At 38.3% G+C, this 25,501-nt stretch overlaps 1 long non-coding RNA gene across 1 annotated transcript in view; it reads right to left on the minus strand.

Annotated features, from left to right (window-relative positions):
- Positions 1 to 25,501, minus strand: part of LOC122234882 — a 33,889-nt gene that overhangs the window by 3,674 nt on the left and 4,714 nt on the right. The window contains exon 3 of the long non-coding RNA XR_006212854.1: positions 7,336 to 7,416. This is a non-coding gene — a long non-coding RNA (uncharacterized LOC122234882). The remainder of the gene's footprint in view (positions 1 to 7,335; positions 7,417 to 25,501) is intronic.

The raw sequence follows: 25,501 nt of genomic DNA on the forward strand, positions 1-25,501 counted from the left end.
AGGGGAGGTCACAGAAGTGAGATAGGGTGGTTACTAATTACTGATAACTTTAATAGGGAACTACATAAGCCTTTTATCTCAACTATTCATGAAAGGTGAGTTTAAGCTGAACTTACATACAATAAGCTTTCTGATATCTTATAAGTTGGCCTATTACAGAGATGGGTAACCCATTTAGATTTGTGGTTGTCTGCGTGAGAGATCATGGCGGCCTGAAATGAGAGGCAGTAGCCATGGAAATGGGTTAGGAGGGGGACAGGTTATTTTTTTCTTTTTAAAGCTTGTTTATTTTGAGAGAGAGAATGAATCCCAAGCAGGCTCTGTGCTGTCAGTGTGGAGCCTGATATGGAGCTCAAACTTCCGAACTGTGAGATCATGATTTGAGCTGAAACCAAGAGTTGGGTGGTTAACCAACTGAGCCACCCAGGTACCCCTGGAGAGGGACAGTTTTGAGAACTATGTAGTATCTCTTTCAGAGTGAGGTTCTTCAGAAGATATGGAACCATAAATAAGGTTCAGTTTTTTTGAAAACCTGACTTAAAAGCTCTATTATCAGCTGGTTCCAGCTTACTTCTGTAACTCCTTCCACTCCTTTGCATCGTGCCTCACATATTCTTTTTTTTTTTTAATTTTTTTTAATGTTTATTTATTTTTGAGACAGAGAGAGACAGAGCATGAATAGGGGAGGGTCAGAGAGAGGGAGACACAGAATCTGAAACAGGCTCCAGGCTCTGAGCTGTCAGCACAGAGCCCGACGCGGGGCTCGAACTCACGGACCGCAAGATCATGACCTGAGCCGAAGTCGGCCGCTTAACCGACTGAGCCACCCAGGCGCCCCATGCCTCACATATTCTTATTGGCTTTATTCTCAGGCAGGATCTTTAGACAAGGCCAGAAAAATGGCCCACTGCTTTTAGGCTTATGGGGAAAAGATCTGGAGTTGAGAATGCCGGCCAGTCCTTTGTCACGTGCCACTTCTGGGGCTGGGTCACAGTGAGGGTGTGTGAATATATTTCTAACAGAGAGGAGAGGTGTTATCAGGTGAAGGATGAAAGAGTGGAGGAAGGAAAACACAAATTACAAAAAGGCACCCATGATATGTTCCAAATTCCAGAATAGGTGGGGTTTTGGACTGGAATAAAATATAGCTTCCTGATACTGCAAAGTTAAAGAGATGACTGGGCTACCTGGTTTGGAATCCCAAGGTACTGTTTCCTTTGGTGCCATCTGATGGCATATGTCTGCTCTTAGTATCAGGACTATTATTTAGCCTCTGAACTGGTCTACTTTTACCCGGGACAAATGTTAAACTTGACCAATATTAGGATAATGGGGGTGAACCAGGATGATCCCAACAGCTGAATACATGATCCCCTTAATTCTGGGTCCTGTGCGTGGCTGGGATTTCCAGGAATCTCCTGGTTAGTTGATGTTTTGCTTCCTTTGGACTGATTCTGAAACATGGAGCCAGAGTCCTGCAGATCCAACAGCCTCTGCCTTGTCACCTGAGATGGTGTGGCCATCTATCCCTGACCTTGTCCTACTTTACCTTCCCCTCTATTTCTCCATCACCACTCAGAACATATGAACATTAGCCTGACCCCTTTCAGGGTGGGTAGAAGGCAGGGCCCAATGACCGTTTGCATTGTATCTAAACTGTCATCATCAGGCTTGTGTTTTGCTATATTGTGTTGATACTCAAAAAAATAGCAAAAAAAATTAAATGATGGCAAAAATCATCTTGATTATTTGTAGGTCTCTGTCTCTTGAATGCTCAGATATATATATATATATCTTCTTTAGTTCCTGCCATATAATATTGGTGCCATTTTCTCCCGCTAGACTTTGGACACCTTGAGAACTAAGGTCCTATCTTATTTACTTTAGTGTCATCATTTTTTATTACAATGCTTGGGCCTTGTCAAGCATTTCTTCAATTAAACTGAAGTTTAACACCAAGTTAATAATTGTGCTATTAAATTCAGCAACAGAGTGAAACTGAGACATTATTTCAATGGGTGATCTATCCACATTTATTTGTGTCCTCAATATAGATTCAGTAGTAGTGGCCATAATACATTGTTTGATCATGACACTATTTAATCCACTGCTCTTTTTGGTAAGGCTCACAATAGATAAACATGGTCATGTCAATCCTGGCGAGGGCATGGAATTTACTTTCAATAGTATTTAGCTTCTGATGAGTAAAGCAAGCCAAATGAGATAAATTCTGATTTATCAGTTGGTCTCACAGCCAAAACTCCATTGTCCTTGTAACAGTTTTCACAGTGTTAGCAGTGGTGATGTGCTGGCACATGTTTAACAATTCTTCTGAAGGAAGAAGGAAAAACAAAGGCCTGATTAGTAGGGCTTGTCAATTTTTGTGGTATGAATATTTCCACCATGGCTGATTCCAAGCTACCAATGTGATATCCCCAAACAGGGAGCTGGGAAGAGGGGCAGGCTGGAGAGGGGAAGTGCCAGCACACCACTGATTTGCCCAGTGCAGGGCTGAGCTGTGCTGTAGCTGAGGTCTCCTTTTGGTGGTCCTCTCTGCAGCAGGTATTTATCAAGAGCCTACTAGATTGATGTTTGGGGTACACTTGAGAATAAAAAAGACAAACACTCGTACTGCTCTTAAATTCTTCTGAGGAGGTGGAGATTGAAGATGAACAGTAAACATTTAACACATAAGTTCTATGATTTACTAAAAGTTAAGTGCTATGAAAAAGGCTACATGGGCAAGGGTGGTTGAGAATATGGGTGATGTTGGAATTTTTTTTTTTTTTTTTTAATTTTAGAGAGAGGGTGTGAGCAGGGGAGAGGGGCAGAGAGAGAGAGAGAATCAGTTCCACACCCAGTGCAGAGCCTGACATGGGGTTTGAACCCGGGATCCTGGGATCATGACCTGAGCTGAAATCAAGAGTCAGATGCTCAACCAATTGAGCCACCCAGGTGCCCCCAGAGAGTAATTTTAAATGGACTGGTCAAAGTGGACCGTTCTAGAAGATGACATTTGAGCAGAGATTTGAAGGACCTATAAGGCAGGAGTAGGAGTGCTCTAGGCAGAGGGGAGACTGGACAGCCAGTACAAAGACTCTGAGGTGGAGGCTGGATGACCTATTCAAGGAACAGCAGGGAGATCAGTGTGGCTAAATGAGAGCGAGTGGAAAGGTCGGGGGAAGGGAGACTGATCCTAGGTAGAGGGAGAACTCACTGGACAGAGTGTTGGCATAAGAAGACCTAGAATATTTCGGGGACTCTGGACTTTACTCAAAGAGGCACTGCAGGCAGAGCAGAAAGTAACATCTTTTGATGTAGGTATTAAAAGCATCACCATGTTGAGAATAGACTTTCACTGGGAGACCAGTTTAGATGTGGTGAGAAACAGCCTTATCCTGGGTGGATGCTAAAGGTAGGGCCGAGGATATTTGCTTGCCAACTGGATGTAGGTTTACATTAGTTAGAGTTGCCATAAAAAGGTAAATACTACAAATGGGGTGGTGTAAAATGACAAAAATTTGTCTCCCAGTTCTAGCGGCTTGAAGTCTGAAATCAAAGTGTTGACAAGGTCATACTCCCTCTGAAAGGCATAGGGAACAATCCTTCCTTGTCTCTTCTTGATTTCTGGTTGCATGACAGCTGTCCTTGACACTCCTTGGCCGGCAGCTGTGGCCCTCTATTATGTGGTGCTCTTCATCTGTGCTTGTGTTTCCTTTCTGCCTCTACGGGCAAAAGTCATCTTGGGTTAAGGGCCCTCCCTATTGAGACACGACATCCTCTTAATGAGTTACATCTCCAACAACCTTATTTCCAAATAATCTCCCATGTTGAGGTATTGGGGATAGGACTTCAATATCTTTGGGGACAATCTTTTGGAACAATGCAGCCCATAACAGAGTCATTTTGGGACAATGCAACCCATAACAGAGTGGAAGGAAAAGAGTGGAGTTAAAGATGCCTTGGGTTTTTAGCCAGAGCAAATTGGAAGGATGCAGTTGCCATGAGGCAAAATGGAGAGCGTTGTGGATGGGGCAAGTGTTGGGTAGAAGATCAGAATTTCCAAGGTATTCCATGTCCTATCCACAGAGTCAATCAGCTTATTGTCCCACAACTGAAAAGGGAGGAAAACAAAATTCTTTCAGAATTCTACAGATTATGGTGAAAAAACCCTGAGGGTAACTGTTCTCCTAAGAGAATCAAATTACATATTCTGAAAACCGTTATCCAGCCTGCTGAATAAAAACTCTTAAATTATTTAAATTAATGGAAGTTCTAAATATTGCATTTCACTTTTGTCAGAAACATTTTTTGGCAAATTCACTTTTAGTACAACAGATAGATTAGGCACTAGGGAGGAAAAGCTCTTTGAATCTGTAACAGCCTTCTGAATTCTTTAGAAAGGCAGAGATGACTCTTAGGGGATGAGTCTAAGTAAACATTTACCTCATTATGTAAATTAGGTGTGGGCTCCAAAGCCATTATAATATTTCAGTTGAGAGTTACTAAATGTTCTTAGCTTCGAATCAGATCCAAACATTTTCATCTTTCTTTGCTCACCTTGGCAAATTCCTAGTGTTTTAGAGGTTATCTGATTGTACAAACTGAAACCAGTTCACATGGATGTAGACTAGATAAGGGGGGGGGGAGATTCAAAAGGAGGACACAGGAATATGCCCTAAAGTCCTAGGGAGGGGAATAAAGCTGAGTTTTGTGAAGAATCAGAAACTGGAAATACAGGAATCAGGAATTGGAAATGCAGACCTAAGGTAGCTACTCTTTCCAGCTCTATATCTCTCTCTCCAGGGTTGCAAGGTTCTTTTGTCTCTGTATTTTTTTTATGCATATTTACTTCATTTCTACCCCCCTCCCCCCCTCGGCCAGTTGCCCCTGCCCTGTTTGCCCATGCCACCTCCCCCATCATTCAACGTTGCCCTTAGCCTCAGATTTTATATCCCGTTACAAAGCCAGGGCTGACTGTTCCTGAATCTATTCTCTCCAAAACCTGAATAGTAATTCCTGCAAGTGGGAATCTGATTGGCCCAGGGTCTGAAATTTTTCACCCATGTTTTAAACAGCTGTGTAAGAGGGAAATGATCATATCCACTCATTAAACAAATGCTCATTGAGAGCTTACCATGTGCCACTTGGTCTTGTAGTTTGTAGATACTTCAGGGAACAAAGTTTTCACACCAGGGAGCTTAAAACCCACTTATGTTGTGGAAAAGTGTCTATGTTCTGCACTGTATACATATGCACGGAATGAGCTGGTGTTAGAGAAAGGTAGGCAGACATACTAAAAGGAATACTGTATCTCATTTTGGGATCTGCCAAAATGACAGATGTCCTATCTCTCTGGACTAGATTATCCCTAATTCTCGCTTGCAGTCATAGTAAAGGGCTTCACTTTCCCTTTATTCCCTATCGAAAGCCAGGCACCACACTGTTTTTATCTCTTTACCAGAAGGTGACACTTTTTAATCATTCACCCAGTTCTACCCCAGGCTGATAAAGTGTTCTTTGTAATGAGGCAGGGTACAGGGTGGGGAGAGTGTGTACGTGTGTTTCAGTCCACAGTCAGACCTCTGTTCAGGCAACCTGGTGATCCCTCAAATGATCAAAACCATAATGGTTGACTTTTTTTTTTTTTTTTTTTTTTTTTTTTTTTGTAGGTCTACAGTGTTACTTTGCAGCGGTCTAAGCCCTTTACATCCATTATCTTATATAATTGTTACAATTGCATGGAGAAGGTCCTTATTTTACAGACGAGGAAACTTAGCAAAGAAGTTAAGTGACTTGTTCAGGGTCTCTCAGCTAGCAAGTGGTGAACTAGGATTTGAACCTAGAGTCTATGGAACAATCACTAAGTTACATGCTCTCTAAGGCACTCCTGGTGATGGTGACTGGTTGGGCCTTTGAACTACTTTCCTGGGGCAGGAGTGATATGTCCATGGAGATTCTGAGTTGCAAGTTTCATCAGAGTGGCATGCACTCTGATTTATAGAAATATATATTTCAGGTGAATAAACAAGATTTTTAATCAAAGGGCATCAAGCAGAGGATTTGTGAGAATTAGAAGCTCTTCTTCCTGCAGATACACAACTTACCCTTTTGAAAAGGGTATAACTCTCTCTCAAAACATAAAAAAATAATTAAAAAAAATTAAGGGGCACCTGGGTGGCTCAGTCGGTTAAGCATCTGACTCAGGCTCAGGTCATGATCTCGTGGTTCACAAGTTCAAGCCCTGTGTCCAGCTCTGTGCTGACGACTCAGAGCCTGGAGCCTGCTTCAAATTCTGTGTCTCTTTCTCTCTCTGCCCCTCCCCCACTCTGTTTCTCTCTTTCTCAAAAATAAATAAAACATTAAACAAATAAAGATATGATCTTATTTTGAAGGAAGCTGTGTGCTGTGGGAGTATACCATTATCTTAGTCCTAATTTGAGTTTAGGACAGAATAGGCTAGGTTCAAGTGTTTGTTTATTTTGTGGAGTCTCTAGGCCACCAGCACACAGCCAGGCATGGAGCTCAAACTCACCAGCCATGAGATCATGACCTGAGCTGAAATCGAGAGTCGAATGCTTAACTGACTGAGCCACCCAAGCACCTCCAGAATAGGCTGGGTTTAGAGCCAATGGGACAGAGAATGGGAGCAATGCACAAACTTACGGGGGTGAAGAATGCAAGTTAAATCAGTGAAGACATTTATGGTTGCAAGTGACAGAAAACTGGCTTTAAAAAGGCAAAACCTTTTGGGTTCTGTAGCCAAAAAGTCCAGGGAGAGGCTTCGCTTCAGTCTCAGCTGGATCCACGTACTTGATTTCATCTGGACCACTCTCCTACTCCATCTCTCAGTTCTGCCTTCGCTTGTTCTGCTTTTACTCTCAGGTGGCCTACTTCTACCTGGTGGCCTCCCAGTTTCAAGATGGAGCGGAAGAGAAGTCCTCTCTTCTGCTTTTACTCCAGCAAAAATTTTAAGAATGTGTACATTTCTGAACCAACAGTGAAGGCCAAGAATATGTGACTGATGGGTAGCTCTTTGTCACATGTCCAACGCTGGCTCTGGAGGTGGAGTTAACCCCATCTAAACAACAGAGAATAGCTAGGAAGTGTTTCTGCAAGGAAAAGTGCAGCACTGCCATCAGATGGGTGAGTAAAATTTGGTAGGTAAGGAACAGATGGCTACTGCTGCTATCTGTGCATTAGAATTGAATTAATTTTCACTTGGATTTTTTTTCACTTTCATCAGAACTTGTATAAAAATACGGTGTGATTTCTTGCCAATTCTCAGTATGATCAACCGGTCTTTTACTATCATCATGTGAAGGCCATACTCACCATCAAAATTAAGAATTCTGCAACTCCTCTTCATTCACTGCTTGCTGCTCATTCTTTTTGTGTCTTTCATCTGGCTTGGTCCTTTGGTGAAATTACAGGAAATAGGTATCATTTGGGGGAGTACCATGGCAAATGGGTTTGCTTTTCTGTAGGATTATGTTCTAAAGAAAACTTGTAAAATTTTATTTTTCTCTCCAGTCTACTTTAGAAAGCATATTGCAAAAAATTTTAGTGCATTAAAATTAAAAACAAACAAGGAGCTCTGCCATGCTCTTACTGTTAGCAATTATGTAATGTGGGGGAATTTTAGGAATTTCTGGATGGTAATAATAGATTACTCTTGAGATTCAGTTTAATTTTAACATCCCATAAAACAATTATGTACAACATACACAGAATGATGGCAGTTACATAATGTACAACATAAGAGTGATTTTGAAAAAAAAAAAAGCCAACTGAGACACCCAAACACGCTGTACCTTACAAAGTGCCTGGTTATATAATTGATACATAATATTTGCTGGGTGACCGTGTAATCTAAGCATGTTAGATGTTTCTCTGTGACATCATTCTGGTGATGTTGCCATATATTAAAATATTTTTAAAAATTTTACCGTTTTTTCCAGCTTTATTGAAGTATACTTGATAAAAATTGCATATATTTAAGGTAGTGAATGATTTTTAAAAGTTATTGAGATATAATTGATACATAACTCTGTATAAGTTTAAGATATGTAGTATGTTGATGTGACACATTTATATATTGCAACATGATTTACCACTGGACTGTTAGCTAACACCTCTATCTAACATGCCATATAATTATCATTTTTTGGTGTGTGGCAAGAACATTTAATAGCTACTCTCTTAGCAGTTTTCAAGTATATAATACAGTACTGTTAACTATAATCACAATATGTGCATTAGATTTCTAGGACATCATCTCTTAACTGGTAATACATTCTACTCTCTGCTTCTATGAATTTGGCTTTTTTTAGATTCCATATATAATTGATATCATACAGTATTTGTTTTTCTCTGACTTATTTCCCCTGGTATAATGCCCTCAAGCTCCATCCATGTTGTCACAAATGATAGGAATTCCTTCGTTTTCATGGATGAATAATATTCCTGTGTGTGTGTGTGTGTGTGTGTGTGTGTGTGTGTGTGTGTGTGTATGACATCTCCCTTATTCATTCATCCGTTGATAGCCACTAGGTTGTTTCCATATCTTGGCTATTGTGAATAATGCTACAATAAACATGGGAGTGCACATAGCTCTTTAATATCCTGTTTTCATTTCCTTTGGATATATACCCAAAAGTAGAATTGCTGGATCATATGGCAGTTGTATTTTTAATTTTTTTGAGGAAACTCTATACTGTTTTCCATAGTGGCTGAACCAATTTGCATTCCTATAAATAGTATATAAGGGCTTCCTTCCTTCCACAAACTTGCCAATCAATACTTGTCATCTCTTGTCTTTTTGATGATAGTCATTCTAACAGGTATGAGGTGATATCTTATTATGATGTTGATTTGCATTTCTCTGATGATTAGTAATGTTAGCACCTTTTCATGCAACTGTTGGTCATTTGGATGTCTTTTTTGGAAAAAAATATCTGTTTCTTGTCCCCAGTTGTTAGACTTTTTTTTTTTTTTTTTTTTTTTTGCTATTTGTATGAAAAATTTTTTAGGTGTATTTATTTTGGGAGAGACAGAGAGAAAGAATCTCAAGCAGACTGTGGGGAACCCAACGCAGGGCTTGAACCCATGAACCGTGAGATCATGACCTCAGCCAATATCAAGAGTTGGACTGAGCCATCCAGGCACCCCCTGAGTTGTATGAAATTTTAATATATTTTATATAGTGACCCCTGATCTGAGATGTTTCACAAAATGTTCTCCCTTTTGGCATGTTGCCTTTTGTTTGTTTGCTTGCTTTTTCTTTTGCTCTGCAGAAGATTTTTAGTTTGATACAGTACCCGTTGTTTTTTGCTTTTGTTGCTTGTGCTTCTAATGTCACATCTAAGAAATACCACTGCCAAGTCCAATGGCAAGATTTTTTTCTGTGTTTTCTTTTAGGAATTTGGTAGTATCTGGTCTTATGTTTATGTCTTTGATCCATTTTCAATTAATTTTTGTGAATGGTATAAGAAAGGGGTTGAATTTCATTTTCCTGCATTTGGTTATCAAGTTTCCCCAACACCATTTGTTGAAGAGACTATCCTTTCCCCATTAAGTTTCTTGATATCCTTGTCAAATATTTTGACTGTAAATGCAGGGTTTTTTTTTCTGGGTTCTTGATTCTGTTACATTTGTCTATGTGTCTATTTTTTATTAGAACCATACTGTTTTGATTACTGTAGCTTTGTAATGTAATTTGAAATCTGGAAGTGTGATGCCTCTAGCTTTTTCTTTTTTTTTTTTTTTTTTCTTGCTCTTTTTTTTTTTTTTTTATTTTTTAATATATGAAATTTACTGTCAAATTGGTTTCCATACAACACCCAGTGCTCATCCCAAAAGGTGCCCTCCTCAATCTAGCTTTTTCTTTCTCATGATTGGTTTGGCTATTCAGGGTCTTCTGTGGTTTCATAAAAGTTTGAGGATTATTTTTCTGTTTTTATAAAAATGCTTATTGGAATTTTGATAGGGATTTCATTGACTGTATAGAAGGCTTGAAAGAGTATGGACATTTTAACAGTATTTATTTTTCTGATCCATGAACGTGGAATTTTTTTCTATTTGTTTTTGTATTCTTCAATTTTTTTCATCAAAATTTCATAATATTCATTGTACAAATCTTTCACTTCCTTGATTAAATTTATTTCTGGGGCGCCTGGGTGGCTCAGTCTGTTGAGTGTCTGACCTCGGCTCAGGTCATGATCTCACAGTTCGTGAGTTCGAGTCCTGCGTCGGGCTCTGTGCTGACAATTCAGAGCCTGGAGCCCGTTTCGGATTCTGTGTCTCCCTCTCTTTCTGCCCCATCCCCCTCTTGTACTCTGTCCCTCTTTCAAAAATAAATAAACATTAAAAAAATTTATTCCTGAGTATTTTATTGTTTTGATGTTATTAGAATGGGATAGTTTTCTTTAATAACAAAACATCTGAAAAAGTAATAGTTTACAGAATTGCAACTGACTTTTAGATGCTAATTTCACATCTTGTGAACTTACTGAACTTGCTTGTTATCTTTTTTTTAAATTTTGTTTATTTTGAGAGTGAGAAAGAGAGGAAGAGAGAGAGAGTAAGCAGTGGAGGGGCAGAGAGAGAGAATCCCAAGCAGGCTCTGTGCTGACAGCATGATCTCATGACCTGAGTTGAAACCAAGAGTCGGATGCTAACTGATTAAGCCATCCAGGTGCCCCCTAGCTGATTATTTCTAATGTTTTTGTTGTTGTTGTTGAGTCTTTTAGAGTTTTCTATACATAAGATTAAGTCATCTGTAAATAACAACAATATTACTATTTCCTTTCTAATTTGGAAAGTTGTAGCTTTAGCTGACTTCCAGTACTGTGTTGAGTGAAAGTATTGAGTTGGTACTGTTTGTCATCTTTCTGATCTTAGAGTTGGTACCCTTTGTCATCTTCCTGATCTTAGAGAAAAAGCTTTCAGTCTTTCACTGTTGAATATGATGTTAGTTGTGGGCTTGTCATATATGACCTTTATTATGTTGAAGTATGTTGCTTCTACGCCCAGTTTGTTGATCACTTTTATCATTAAAGGACATTGTGTTTTGTCAAATGCTTTTTCTTTTTTTTTTCTCTTTTTTTTTTTTTAACGTTTTATTTATTTTTGAGACAGGGAGAGACAGAGCATGAACAGGGGAGGGTCAGAGAGAGGGAGACACAGAATCTGAAACAGGCTCCAGGCTCTGAGCTGTCAGCACAGAGCCCGACGCGGGGCTCGAACTCGCGGACCACCAGATCATGACCTGAGCCGAAGTCGGCCGCTTAACCAACTGAGCCACCCAGGCGCCCCCCCTGTAACTCTTTAAATGTGTTGTTGAATAGATTGCTTATATGGTTGAGAACTTTTGTATCTACATTTATCAGGGATATTAGTCTATAGTTTTCTTTTTTGTAGTGTCCTTATCTGGCTTTGATATCAGGGTCATGCTGGCCCCATAAAATGAGTTTGAAGTATTCCCTTCTTTTCTATGTTTTGAAAAGAGTTTGACGGTGATTGCTGTTTTAATTTTTCTTTAAATGTTTGGTAGAATTTGTCAGTGAAGCCATCCAGTCTTCAGGTTTTCTTTATCGGGAGGTTTTTGATTACTGTTTTAATCTCCTTATTGGCTATCGGTCTGTTCAGATTTTTTAATCATTATTTAATCTTGATAAATTGTCTTTTTTAAGAATTTATTTCACTGTTGACATTTAATTGTTCATAGTAATTGCTTATAATCTTTCATATTTTTGTAGTATCAGGTGTAATGTTTCCTCTTTTCTGATTTTTTTGACCTTTTTTTCTCAGTAGGTAAAGAAAGGTCTGTCAATTTTATCTTTTTGAAAAAACTTAGTTTTGTTGATACTGTGTTTTCCTGGTCTCTTGGGCATTTATTTTTGCTCTGATCTTAGGTATTTCCTTCCTTCTGCTTACTTTGGGCTTAGTTTTTCTTTTTCTCCTTTCTTGTGGTATAAAGTTAGGTTGTTTGAGATCTTTCTATTTTCTTAATATATGCATTTATTGCTATAAACTTCTTTCACAGAACTACTTTTGTAGCATCCCCTAGGTTTGGTATGTTGTTTCTCTTTTTGATTGTTTTGAGATGTTTTTATTTTTCTTTGATTTTTCCATTGACCTGCTGGTTGTTCAACACTATGCAGTTTAATTTCCATATACCTGTAGGTTTTCCAGCTTTCTTGTCATTGAGTTCTAGTTTCATACCATTGAAGTCAGAAAAAGACACTTGGTATGATTTCAGTCTTTAAATTTGCTAAGACTTGTTTTGTAGCCCATCATATGATCTACTCTGGAGAATGTTCTGTATGTGCTTGAGACGAATGCCTATTTTACTTCTGTTGGATAGAATGTTCTATAAATGTCAATTAGGTCCATTTGTCTAATGTATGGTTCAAGTCCAACATTTCCTTGTTGATTTCCTATCAAGATGATTTATCTGTTGAAAGCGGGTATTGAAGTATTCTATTAATGTATCGTCTGTTTTTCCCTTCAGATGTGTTAGTATTTGCTTAATATATTCTTGTGCTGCAATGTTGAATATGTAAATATCTACAATTGTTACATCTTCTTAATTGACTCTTTTATCATTATATATTGACCTTTTATGTTCCTCTTTTTTTTTTTTTTACATTTTTGGCTTATAGTCTGTTTTTTCTGATGTAAGTATATAGCTACCTCTGCTTTCTTTCGATTTCCACTTGAATGAACTATCTTTTTCTATGCCTTCGCTCTGAGTTTATATGAGCTGAAGTGAGTCTCTAATAGGAAGCATTTAGTTGAGTCTGTTTTAATTTTTTTTAACATTTATTTTCCAGAGACAGAGAGAGAGTGCAAGCAGGGGAGGGGCAGAGAGAGAGGGAGATGCAGATTCCAAAGCAGGCTCCACGCTCTGAGCCGTCAGTGCAGAGCCCGATGCAGGGCTCAAACCCACGAACTGTGAGATCATGACCTGAGCTGAAGTCACACGCTTAACTGACTGAGCCACCCAGGTGCCCCTAGTTGAGTCTATTTTTTAAATATATCCAGTCACTCTATGCATTAGGTAAATTTAATCCATTTACATTTAAAGTTATTGACATAAGGCCTTACTAATGCCACCTTGTTAATTATTTTCTGGATATTTTGTATTCCCCCACTGTTTCTGTGTACCTTTGTAAATGGTGAATTTTCCATGGTGGTATGCTCTGTTTTACCTTTATCTTTTGTGCCTCTACTCTAAAATTGTGCTTTGTGGTTACTGTGAGTCTTACATAAGAACAGCCCATTTAAAGCTGATAACAACTTTTATCATCTACAAAGTTATCACCTTTTTACTCCATTTGACTTTTTTGATGTCGTTATTTACCTCTTCTTATCCTGTGTGTTAGTTATAATTATAGTAACTATAATTATTTTTAATATTCTTTTCCTTTGACCTTTATACTATACTATACTGTGTACTATACTATACTAAAAAGTATTCTAACTTTGACTGTATATTTACCTTCACCAGTGTATTGGATACTTTTGTATGTTTTTATGACCTTGGTTAACATTTTCTTACTCAGCCTGAAGGACTCCTTTCAGCATTTCTGTAAGGCAAGTCTAGTGGTGATGAGCTCCCTCAACTTTTGTTTGCCTAGGAAAGTCTTTATTTCTCCTTTATGTCTGGACGATAACTATGCGAGAGAATTTTTTTTTCTTTCAACACTTGGGATATGTCATTCCTCTGTCCCCTGGATGTCTGATTTTTCTCCCCAGTTTTGTGAACTTCTCAGCTGTTACTTCTTTAGATGAACTGTGTGTCCCCTTCTCCCTCTCATCTCCATCTGGGCCCCATTTATTCTAATGTTTGTTCTTTAATGGTGTCCCATAGATCACAGAGGATTTCTTCATTCTTTTCCCACTCTTCTTGTCCTCTAACTGGGTTATTTCAAAATCCTTATCCTCTAACTCACTTATTCTATCTTCCATTTGCTCTACTGCTGGTGTTTTGTATTGTGTTTTTCATTTTATTCATCACGTCCTTCAGCTTCAGAATTTCTGCTTGATTCTTTTTTTTTTTCTTCTATCTCATTGGTAAATATCTCCTTTTGATACTGTATTTTTTTCATGATTTTGTCTTTCTGAGTTTTCTCGTTTTTCAGTTTCTTGAGAAAAGTTATTTGGAATTCTTTCTCAGCTAGAATGCAAAATCCATGCCTTTGAGTTTGGTTATTAAGGAATTATCTTTTGGTAATGACAGGTGTCCTTGATTCTTTCTTTTTTCTTTGATTTTAACAATTTAATTTATGTTATATATATATTTAAGTATAACTAACATACAGTGTTATATTAGTTTCAGGTGTTCAATATAAGGATTCAAAATTCTATGTATTATGTAGTGCTCATCATAAGTATTCTTAATTCCCTTTACCTATTTCACCCATTACCTCTCCCACCTTCTCTCTGGCAACCACCAATTTGTTCTTTACATTTAAGAGTCTGTTTTTTTGTTGTCTCTTTTTTTGTTTCTTAAATTCTGCATGAGTGAAATCATATGGTATTTGCCTTTCTCTGACTGACTTATCTCACTTAGCATTATACTCTATGTCTACCCATGTTGCTGCAAGTGGCAAGATTTCTTTTTTTATGGCTGAGTAATACTCCATTGTGTATATAAACCACATCTTTAATTTTTTTTTTAACATTTATTTGTTTTTGAGACAGACCGCATGAGTGGGACAGGACTAGAAAGAGGGAGACAAAGATCTGAAACAGGCTGTGCATAGTGAGCACAGACATGGGGCCTGAACTCACGAACCAGGAGATCATGACCTGAGCTGAAATTAAGAGTTGGCCACTTAACCACTGTGCCACCCAGGCACCCCTATACCACATCTTTTTTTTATCCATCATCTATTGATGGACACTTGAGTTGCTTCTATATCTTAGCAATTGAAAGCAGTGCTGCAATAAACACAGGGGTGCACATATCACTTCAAGTTAGTGTATTTGTTTTTTGGGGTAAATACCTAGTAGTGGAGTTACTGAATAATATAGTAATTCTATTTTTAAGTTTTTGAGAAACCTCCACAGTGGCTATACCAGTGTGCACCACCGACAGTGCACAAGGGCTCCTTTTTCTCCATATCGTCATCAACACTTGATATTTCTTGTCTTTTTCTTATTCTAGCCATTCTGACAGGTGTATTGTGGTCGTGATTTACATTTCCCCAATGTGAGTGATGTTGAGTATCTTTTTATGTGTCTGTTGGCTACCTGTATGTCTTCTTTGGAAAAATGTCTAATCAGATTCTCTGCCCATTTTTAAATCAGACTGTTTGGTTTTGGGGTGTTGAGTTGTATAAGTTCTTTATGTATTTTGGATATTAACCCCTCAACATATATATCATTTGCAATGTCTTCTATTCAGTAGGTTGTCTTCTGGTTTTGTTTATCATTTCCTTTGCTGTGCAGAAGCTTTTTATTTTGGTGTAGTCCTATTTGTTTATTTTTGCTTTTGTTTCCCTTGTCAGGAGACATATCTAGAAAAATGTTTCTACAGCTGAAGTCAAAGAGATTACTGCCTATGTTTTCTTCTAGAAATTTTATGGTTTCAGGTCTCATATATAGGTCTTTAATCCATTTAGAGTTTATTTTCATGTGTGGTATAAGAAAGTGGTCCAATTTCAATCTTTTGCATGTAGCTGTCCAGTTTTCCCAACTTCATTTGTTGAAGAAACTACCTTTTCAGCATTTAATATTTTTGCCTTCTTTGTCTTAGATTAATTGACCATAAAAGTTTGGGTTTACTTCTGGGCTCAATATTCCGTTCCATCGATCTAGATGTCTATTTTTGTGCCAGCAACATACCGTTCTGGTTACTAAGGTTTGTAGTATATCTTGAAATCTGTCATTGTGATATTTCTAGTTCTTCTTTTTCAAGATTGCTTTGCTTATTCAGGATCTTTTGTGGTTCCATACAAATTTGAGTATTGTTTTAGTTCTGTGAAAATGCTGCTGGTATTTTGATAGGGATTGCATTAAATCTATGGATTGCTTTCACTAGTATGGACATTTTAACGATATTTGTTATCCCAGTCTATGACCATGGAATATCTTTCCGTTTGTTTGTGTCATCTTCAGTTTCTCTCATCAGTGTTTTATAGCTTTCAGAGTACAGGTCTTTCACTTCCTTAAGTTTATTCCTACATATTTTGTTATTTTAGGTGCAATTGTAAATGGGATTGTTTTAATTTCCTTCTACTTCATTATTAGTGTATAGAAATGCAACAGATTCCTGTATATTAATTTTGTATCCTGCAATGTTACTGAATTCATTGATGAATTCTAGCAGTTACTTTGTGGAGTCTTTAGGGTTTTCTGTATGTACTATCATGTTACCTGCAAATAGTTACAGCTTTACTTCTTTCTTGCCAATTTGGATGCCTTTTTCCCCACTTTTTCATGTCTGATTATTGTGGCTAAAACTTCCAGTACTATGTTGAATAAGAATGGTGAACATGATTGTCCTTGTCTTGTTCCTTAGACCTTAGAGGAAAAGCTCTGTTTTTCACCATTGAGTATGATTTTAGTTGTGGGTTTTTCATATATGGCCTTTATTATGCTGAAGTGTTATCATGTATGTTGTATTTTGTCAAATGCTTTTTCTGTGTCTATTGAAATGATCATATGGTTTTTATGTGTGTATCACATTGATTTATAACTGTTAAATCATGCTTGCATCCTTGGAAAAAAATCCCACTTGATCATGGTGAATGACTTTTTAAATGTATTTTTCAATTTGGTTAGTCAATATTTTATGAGGATTTTTGCATTTAGGTTCATTGGAAATATTGGCCTGTAGTTTTCTTTCTTTCTTTTTTTTCTGTAGTGTATTTATCTGAATTTGCTATCAAGGTAATGCTGACTTCATAGAATGAATTTGGAAGCTCCTTCCTCTTCAATTTTTTGGAATAGTTTAAGAAGAATAGGTATTAACTCTTCTTTAAATGTTTAATAGAATTTACTTGTGAAGTCATTTGGTTCTGGATCTTTATTTGCTGGGAATTTTTGAATACTGATTCAACTGCATTGCTTTCAAATTTTCCATTTCTTCTTGATTCAGTTTTGGAAGGTTATGTATTTCTAGGAGTTTATCCATTTCTTTTAGGTTTTCCAATTTGTTGACATATAATTTTTAAATAATTTATTACAATCCTTTGTATTTCTGTGGTGTCAGTTCTTATTTCTCCTCTTTCATTTCTGATTTTATTTGAGTCCCCCCCAAATTTTTAAATGAATCCTGCTAAATGTTTATCAGTTTAATCTTTTCAAAGAACCATCTTCTGGGTTCATTGATCTGTTCTATTGTTTTTAAGTCTCTATTTCATTTATTTCTACTCTAATTTTTATTATTTCCTTCCTTCTACTGGCTTTGGGCTTTGTCTGTTTGTTTCTAGCTCCTTAGGTGTAAAATTAGGCTATTTATTTGAGATTTTTCTTTCTTCTTGTGGTAAGCCTATGTTGTTATAATCTTCCCTCTTGGAACAGCTTTTGCTGCATCCCCAAGCACCTGGTCATTGTGTTTTCATTTCCATTTTTTAAATTTGCTTCTTATTTTTTATTTTTAGAGAGAGAGAGTTGCACGTGCAAGTTGGGGAGAGGGACAGAGGAAGAGAGAGAGAATCCCAAGCAGGCTCCACGCTCAGTGGAGAGCCCAACATGGGGCTCAATTCCATGACCCTGGGATCATGACCTGAGCTGAAATCAAGAGTCGGATGCTCAACTGACTGAGCCACCCAGGCGCCCCTTTGTTTTCTTGGTAAACCCAGTCATTGTTTAGTAGCATGGAATTTAACATCCATATATTTGTGTTCTTTCCAGATTTTTTTCTTGGGGTTGATTTCTAATTCCATACAGTTGTGGCTGGAAAATATGCATGACATGATTTCAGTCTTTCTGCATTTGTTGGACTTGTTTTGTGGCCTAACATGAGATCTATTCTGGAGAGTGTTCCATGTGTATTTGAAAAGAATATATATTCTGTTTTAGAATGGAATGTTCTGAATATAACTGTTGGACCCATCAAGTCCAATGTATCCTTCAAAGTCAGAGCTTCGTGGTTGATTTTCTTTTTGGATGAGCTAGACATTGATGTAAACCGTGTGGTAAAAACCCTGCTGTTATTGTATTACCATTAATTTCTTCCTTTTTGTCTCTTAATAGTTGCTAGGGATTTAGGTTCTCCCATGTTGAGTGATTGTTACAGTCTTTGTTTTAAAATCTGTTTTGTCTGGGGGTGCCTGGGTGGCTCAGTCGGTTAAGTGTCCGACTTCGGCTCAGGTCACGATCCCGCGGTCCGCGAGTTCGAGCCCCGTGTCGGGCTCTGGGCTGATGGCTCAGAGCCTGGAGCCTGCTTCTGATTCTGTGTTCCCCTCTCTCTCTGCCCCTCCCCCATTCATGCTGTCTCTCTCTCTGTCTCAAAAATAAATAAACGTTAAAAAATAAATAAATAAAATCTGTTTTGTCTGATACAAGAATTACTACCCAGTTTTTTTTTTTTTCCATTTGCATGGAATATTTTTCTATCTCTTCACTTTCAGTCTACATGTGTCTTTAGGTCTGAAATGAGTTTCTTGTAAGCAGCATATAGATGGGTCTTGCTTTTTTATCCATTTGGTCCATCCCATATCTTTTGATTGAAGCTTTTAGTCTGTTTACATTCAAAATTATTATTAGTAGATATGTACTTATTGCCATTTTAGTACTGGTTTTACATTTGTCTCCTCTGGTCATTTGATGACTTTCTTTAGTGATATGCTTGGATTCCTTGGATATTTTTGCATATCTATTATAGGTTTTTGATTTGTGGTTACCATTAGGTTTATACACATATGCATACATATATGCATACAACCTATGCAAATAACAGTCTATATTACATTGATAGTCACTTAAGTTTGAACCCATTCTAAAAGCACTAAATTTTTACAACCTCCCCCATGTTTTATGTCTATGATCTCATACTTTATATCCTTTTTTTTGTGAATCCCTTGACCAATTTTTATAGACACTTGATTTTACTGCTTTTGTGCTTAATTTCCATACTGGTTTTTATAAGTAATTGATCTACTTTTATTATGTTTTAGGTAACTGTGAAATTTTTTCCCCATAATTTTCTTACTTTTGATTATGGGTTTGTTTCTATCTGAAGAATTTTCTTTAACGTTTCTTATATGGTTGGTTTAATGGTGATAAATTCCTTTAACTTTTTGTCTGGGAAGCTCTCTATCTCTCCTTCTATTCTAAATGATAGCTCTGTTATATAGAGTATTCTTGGTTGTAGGTATTTTCCTTTCAGCACTTTGAATATTTCATAAAATTCCCTTCTGGCCTGCAAAGTGTTTGCTGAAAAATCAGCTGCTAGCCTTATGGGGTTTCCTTTGTATGTAACTGTTTTCTTTTGCTGCTTTAAAAATTCTCTTTATCACCACTTTTTACCATTTCTATTGTTCTGTGTCTTGGTGTAGACCTCCATAGGTTGATTTGATGGGGGTTGTCTGTGCAAGTTTTTTGATTTCTTCATGTTACTTATAGTTTTGTGTTGGTTCTGTAGTTTCGTGTTTTGTTTCTGAAGTAGCAGATACCCATTTAGATATTTGCCAGCTCTCTTCTGTTGGGGTATTTTGTTCAGTGATGCTGTTATTATGCGGGTTTTTCTCTGCCTTTGGATATACCTTTTCCACTCTTCTTACTCCCTCTGGTGGCAGAATTCTCAAGCCTTTATGTCTTCTCTGATTCTTACAACTCACCAGGCTGACTACTGGACACCTCTTTTTGGTATTCCAAAAGTGGTACTGTAGCTCAAGTTTTAATATCTCCTTTACCCAAAGATCCCAGAATATGGCACTCCCAGAGGCTTGTGGGTGAACTTACTGCTGAGCTAGTCTTTAATGCCCTTTGATATTCTCTTCCTTCCTCCCAATCATGGAGGCCACATATCAGTCCTCTGGTGTTGTTGGAGAGAAAGGGTTTCTTCAGTTGCATCCCACACCACACCACTGAGGTAGCCAGGCATTCACTCACCACTCTCCTCCTCCTCTGTGGGAGAGATTGCTGCCACCTGCTGGTTCAGCCTCATGCAGTATTGTTTTGGAGGTGGGGATAGGGGAGGTTCTTATCCCTCTGCTACTACAAACTCTTTTTTTGTTTGTTTGTTCTAATGAGGTGCTGGGATCTCTCCTCGGGTAGGATGAACTTTGGATTTTTTTCTCTCAGCCATGGTTACCTGCCCAGGTTAGTGCTCTCTAGTTTTTTTCCCAACCACAGCCAGAGGAATTGGGGCAGGTTTGCTGCCTCACTGGTTCTACCCTGTACCAAGGGCAGGGTGGTGAGAGAGACTCCTCTTGGGTATGTTGCTGTAACCCACAGCTCCTACCAAGGTGTTTTTGTTTGTGCATGGATGTCTAATTCTTTGTTGAAAAGGGGGGATGAAAAGGAAGAGCATCTTATGCTTCTGTGATGTTGACATGAGCATTATAATGTAATGTTTTTATATCATATACACTGTGAAATAATTACCATAATCAAGCTAGTTAACATATCCATCACCTCATATAATTAACACTTTTTTGTGACAATTAGGATTTACTGTTCACAAATTTCTAGTATACAAGACAGTGTCATTAACTATAGTCATTATGCAGTACATTTGCTCTCCAGAACTTTTTCATACTGCCTAAAACTTTGTAACCTTTGACTAATATCTCACCATTTTCCCCTTACTCCTAGCCCATGGCAACTACTATTCTATTAAAGAACAAAAAGTCAACTAAATAAATTTGAAGATCTAATTGGTTTTATTAAGGGATTCATGAATCAGGCAGCACCCCATCTAGCAGGTGGAGGGGGCTCTGAGAAGTTGTACAGAATGGAAGGTTTTTATAGGAAGGAGGGTGAGGCAAGACGTTATTAGGAAAAAGAAAAAAGATTGTTTCAGGCAAGGTCACTTTCCCTTTGGGGAAGAGCAGGGAGTCTTATGCAGATTATCTCCTCTTCCTTTGGGGGTTAGAGAGGGCCCATGTGACAGATTACCTCATTGGTATTGGTTAGAAAATTCCTGACTGACTGGTGAAGACTACATTGCTGAGGGAGGATGAAACTGTGATTAATTTAGGTATCAAGCCTCTGTTTGGTGATTTGGCCTAGCATAAGTGACCCCATTTATGCCTGTGATTTTCTTTTTGACAATACTATCTGCTTCTATGATTTTGACTCTCTTGGATTCCACATGTAAGTGATACCATACAGTATTTGTCTTTATGTGTCTGACTTATTTCACTTAGCATAATGACCTCCAGGTTCATCAACGTTGTCGCAAATGCCAGAATTTTTTCATTTTTTAAGGCTGAATGGTACTCCAGTGTGTGTGTGTGTGTGTGTGTGTGTGTGCGCGCGCGCGCGTATGCGTGTGTGGTCACATTTTTTAACCCATTCACTTGTCACTGAACCCTTAGGTTGTTTCCATATGTTGGCTATTATGAATAATGTTGCAATGAACATGGGGGTATAGTTTTCTCTTTGAGATCCTGATTTTATTTCCTTTGGATATGAACACAAAAGAGATTGCTCAATCATATGAGAGTTCTATTTTTTAATTTTTTGAGGAGCCTCCATACTGCTTTCCATAGCAGCTGTATCCAGTTTACATTCTCACCAACAATGTACAAGAGTTCCTATTTCTCCATATTCCCATATCCTCAACTTAAATATCCAAATATCATGTACGTTACACAGTCCAGGTATATAACTGGCACTTAACATTTGAATGACCATGTACGCAAAGGAGTGTTGTTAAATCTATCACTCTGTGAAGTTGTTATGGTGATGTTGGTATATTTTATGACATTAAAACATTTTCTTCTTAAAAAACAACCTGCAGAACCAGTGCTGCGTTTTTTAGGATACTTTATTTTCACCCCTAGAGGGAGCTCCAGCCTCCTCCAGAAGTCTCATCCGTACTCTTCCAGGGTTTTTTTTATTCTACACCTCAAGAGAAGGACTGAAGAATTTGTTAAGGGCAAAAACATTTACTGAACATGTTTCTAGATGTGTGGATTTCTGTCTTGATCATACAGCCATAGAAAGACTAGTTCAGAGCTATTGATCTTTGGAGCTGCCCCTCTTAGGGAGGCCTAGAGTTACTGGATTTAGCCACCCATTTCACATATTATTTTAAAGATAGCCAGGTGCTGGGCACAGTTCCAGGGATTTGAATACAGCAGAAGACCAGTGCATAGGAGATCACTATTATCTGAAGAACACACCCTGGTGCATTTTACCTTTTCTGTCGAAATACAAGTCCAACCTCAGTGAACTTGCCAAGTCCATAGCTTCTGAGTCTCAGGGAGTCTAGGTCTCTACCACCCTGACAAGAGTGGATTTGTAAGTATAAATTGCCATTGTGTTAACAAGAGACCAACATCTCCCCACCACTACCGATTTTCCCTGAACAATGCTGAATGTCCCAGGTGTGGGAAGGTGGCCAAACAAGCCCATCATGTAGGTCAGATCATTGGTTAGCCTTGTCAGAGAATTTGTTTCCCAAAGGGACAAACCACTAGCTGGGATCCATTAAATTCTTTCCTCTTGGTCTGTTGGTGGTGGGGAGATACTAGTTCAAGTGAAGTCAATGCCTCAAGGAAGTAAAAACTTTCAATAAGCAGGAATGTAAAGGGATGATCATATTAATAGTACCTACATCATATGACAGCTGAAGTATTAACTGAGATAAGAGATACAAAATATTTAGCATAGTGTTAAAATATATGGCTCTTACTTTCCATATGTCACAGCAAAGGAAACGGAGTGTATTAGAGTCCTCCAGGGAAACAGAACCGGTAGTGTGTGTGTGTGTGTGTGTGTGTGTGTGTGTGTGTGTGTGTGTGTATGGAGGGGAGGTAGGAGGTATTATCACAAGGACTTGGCTTATATGGTTATGGAAGCTGAGAAGTCCCATGATCTGCTCTTTGGAGCCCCATGAAAGCCAGAGGTACAGTTCCAGACCAAGTGCAGGAGTAGAGCATTGTCAGCTAGAAAATAGAGAGAGTGAATTCTTTCTTACTCCACATTGGGGGGAACAATCTGCTTTACTTCATTTACCAATTCAGATATTAGTCTCATCCAGAAGCACAGACACATCCAGAATAATGTTTAACCAATTATCTCGGTACCACATGGCCCAGCCAACTTGACACGTAAAATTAACCACTACTGAAACTGAGAGCTCAAATAACCTGCCCATGAATAAGATAACAGGTGGTGGGACTGGGGTTTGAGCTCAAGTTTCTAAATCGAAGTAGCTTTCTGGGAATGGGTGGAATGAGAGATGGGTGGAGTCACTGAGGTAGGTCAGGATTAAAATATTTAGAGGTCATCTATAACAAGATTTATACCTTTGGTTGTGGAGATTCTTAATCCTTTAAGGAGAAATTTGACTACTGGAAACGGCCTATAGCCATGTGTGATCCATTTTGGAGAAGAGATGTTTTATGGAAAAATCAAAAGGAAAACTAAATTAGTTCTTTTTTTGGTGTACTTTTGAAATTTGTTTTGAAGATCATCTCAGCTTGGGAAGGGATTCTATACAGTGTGTTATTGGAAATATGTGCTGTATCCCAAGGTACTACTTTGAAGGCCAGCATTCACTTAGCCTTCACTTGGTTGTGCTTATAGATGTGTGTCTATATTCATTTACTGAACACTTAATATGTTGAGATTCAATGATGAGTAAGATACAGTCTCTCCTCATGAAGTTTGTGATCTATCTGGGGAATAGGTATGTAAATAGTGAATTTTATTACATTGAGATTAGTGTTATAATAAAACTCCTTCAAGCCATAAAATCCTTTGTATAATATTTAACATCAATCTGAATTTCTGGGGGCACAAGTCAAGGTATAACTATAAATGAATGAATACATTTATAAATCATTTCAAAAAATTCACTGTGCCTGGGAGCATAATGCCTGCCAAGGGAAGTGACATTTGAAGAAAATCTCAAAGTAGCCTTGTGAAGATGTATACCAGAGACAAGGGTGTATTCAATAAATGTTTCTTAAATGAACCATTGACCTAAGGATGTGCTGGTCTTTCTTAATACCTGTATATATAGTGCATGTAAAAGTTGACCTATTTAAATTATGCCAACTCAGGTGAAAAAAAAAAAAGAGTCCTTTTGAAGCTTGATTATAAAGTAGGCACAGGGGCACCTGGGTGCCTCAGTCAAGCATCTGACTCTTGATTTTGGCTCAGGTAATGATCACAGGGTCCTGGGATCAAGCACCCAAGTCGGACTCTGTGCTGTGCATGGAGCCTGCTCTGGATTCATTCATTCTCTCCCTCCTCCCCTCCTTCCTTCTCTCTCTGTCTCCCTCCCTCCCCTTCCTTCCCTCTCCCTCCTTCCCTCTGCCCCTCTCCTCTACTTGCACTCTTTTCCTCTCTTTCTAAGAAAGATAATCAAGCAGGCACAGTTGGCTAACTGAATGCAGCATACACTGCCAAATATAGGCCAAACAGAGTTCTATTGCTTGTACTCAAACTTTGACAGTTAAGATCAGGGGCCAGTAGCCTTGGTTTCATATCCCCAGCCATTACATAAGTCATCTCTAAAGACTTCTTAGTATTAGGCCAGAAATGTAAGAGACTTAACGCATTCCTAGGTTACATCCTCAGTATTTGCTCAAGATTAACTGCCCTTTGGTGCTCTTGTCTGAGTATTTTCATGCCCTTCCTCATGAAGTCACAGAACGGGACTAAAATGCGAGCTGGACCACTCTTTTCCTCATTTTCACCTCGTTAAGTTTGGGCATCATTCTAGCAGCCATAGTAGCTCCTGTTCTGACTTAGCTCCAGTGGAGCCCGACAGTTTCTCCAGCGGGGTCTATGGGCCAGCTGTGTCAGCAACACCCGGAGCGTCACCTGCTGACCGTGCAGATTCCTGACTTCACTCAGACCAACTAGATACAAACTTTTGTAGGTGAGGCCTGGAATGTACGGTTTTAATAAGCACCCCAGGTGATTATGATTCTTGTGTACATTAAATCTAAAATAATTTAAGAAAGATAAAAAAGAATCTTAGACTTCCCTTCTGTAGTTTCTGGTTTTCTTGGGAGACAGCCAGCTATATATCCTAGGGGCTGCCCTTTACGTGTGCCGTCTCCTCACATGACAACCCTATGACATGAATATTATTAACCTTGTTTTATAAATGACAAGATTGGTTATAACAGGTTGAGTGTTCTTAAAACTCACATGTAGCTTAAGGCCTTTAGAACTGGAGGGTCTAATTTGAGGGATGTGAAATGATTGAAATGACTTGCCTTCAGAGGAAGGGCATGACTAAAATTCTTGGGGTGCCAGGGACTGTGGCATTTCCAGTGCTTGAGGATGTCCAGACTGCCAGCTCTTGAGAGATGGTATTTAAAAAAAAATTTTTTTTAAGTTTTATTTATCTCGA

This window comes from Panthera tigris, chromosome F2 (assembly GCF_018350195.1).
Source record: "Panthera tigris isolate Pti1 chromosome F2, P.tigris_Pti1_mat1.1, whole genome shotgun sequence".
Lineage (NCBI taxonomy): Eukaryota > Metazoa > Chordata > Mammalia > Carnivora > Felidae > Panthera > Panthera tigris.